At 35.4% G+C, this 1,456-nt stretch overlaps 1 non-coding gene across 1 annotated transcript; it reads left to right on the top strand.

Annotated features, from left to right (window-relative positions):
- The first annotated feature begins 461 nt into the window (after positions 1–461).
- Positions 462–533, top strand: Trnae-cuc. The gene has a single exon. It is a non-coding gene; the product is annotated as a tRNA-Glu (tRNA).
- The last annotated feature ends 923 nt before the right edge of the window (positions 534–1,456 follow it).

Raw genomic sequence — 1,456 nt, 5'->3', positions numbered from 1 at the left:
TTTTAACTTTTAACTTTTAACTTTTAACTTTTAACTTTTAACTTTTAACTTTTAACTTTTAACTTTTAACTTTTAACTTTTAACTTTTAACTTTTAACTTTTAACTTTTAACTTTTAACTTTTAACTTTTAACTTTTAACTTTTAACTTTTAACTTTTAACTTTTAACTTTTAACTTTTAACTTTTAACTTTTAACTTTTAACTTTTAACTTTTAACTTTTAACTTTTAACTTTTAACTTTTAACTTTTAACTTTTAACTTTTAACTTTTAACTTAACAATTGTCCATGGAGTAGAGGGTTCTGAGATTTAAAAATAAAATGTACTCGTGGTTTATGGATGATCCCTCAATCCTTTCTGTCAATCAAAAGTTTTTTTTCTGTTTTTTTTTTTAATTATGTTCCTTATCAATTTATTTAATACAATGCAATCATACACTTATGAACAGCAATTGTCCATCAGTCCCATATTGTCTAGTGGTTAGGATATCCGGCTCTCACCCGGAAGGCCCGGGTTCGATTCCCGGTATGGGAAACTTTTTTTTTCGTTGGTTATCATTCGAATCCTTGACATTGTCTTTTGATGAAGAGGCCACAAGAGTCGAATAAAGCCTCCACTAAGAAGCTATGTTAAGTATCCTTCTTTCGTCCCACGTGGGGATCATCACATCATCATACACCCAAAATTCAGAATCGAGATAATCGTTCTCTCAAAATTTATTGAGGGCTCAGTGCCAAAATCGATAGAATAATGGTACCAACTCACACCATCATAAATGAGTTCATTCGTTAGTTGAATCAATAAATCTCCAACAAGTGTCATACATCGACTTCTGACTTCTCCTTGGTCACTAAGCTGTGGTGGCCGAGGCAGCCAAGTCATTGGATTGGTTTGTCAAAGGTCTCTGGTTCGATTCCCGTTGTCGACACTTTTGGTTTTTTGTTTGACGGATGAACTTTTTTTGCAAATGAACCTCGAGAGAATAGTTCTATCGCCCATCTCAAGCTGTGTTCTCTGCGTCCGTGAATGGTACCACTATTCTCTCGACTCGAGACCATCATTCTCTCGGACTAGCGCTGCCAGTTTTGGGTGTAGTAAGAAGAAGAAGCATATCTCAACCTGCTCTCAAGAGTCAAGTGCGTGCCCCCCCCACTCTATCACGAAGCTAAAGCTGCTGAGACCGTGGGGCCAGTCTCCATAACTCACAATTTATATGACAGTTAATATTGCATTTCGGGTTCAAGTGTGAGACGCGGCAATCGTACACCGGAATAAGGAGTAGGATTTCTTGGGAGAAGCTTTAACCCGCACACGCGATTGGGTTTGAGTTTATTGAGTAACACGGTAAAAAGAAATTTGCTTAAAAATGCTTTAAATTCATCTGATCAAATGTAAATGTAATGAAATACTACAACATTTGACATAAAAAAAACTAATTTTCTTACTGTGACATTGCA

Source organism: Culex quinquefasciatus, chromosome 1 (genome assembly GCF_015732765.1).
Source record: "Culex quinquefasciatus strain JHB chromosome 1, VPISU_Cqui_1.0_pri_paternal, whole genome shotgun sequence".
In the NCBI taxonomy this organism is placed as follows: Eukaryota; Metazoa; Arthropoda; class Insecta; order Diptera; family Culicidae; genus Culex; species Culex quinquefasciatus.
This window is presented reverse-complemented; position numbering and strand designations above follow the sequence as displayed.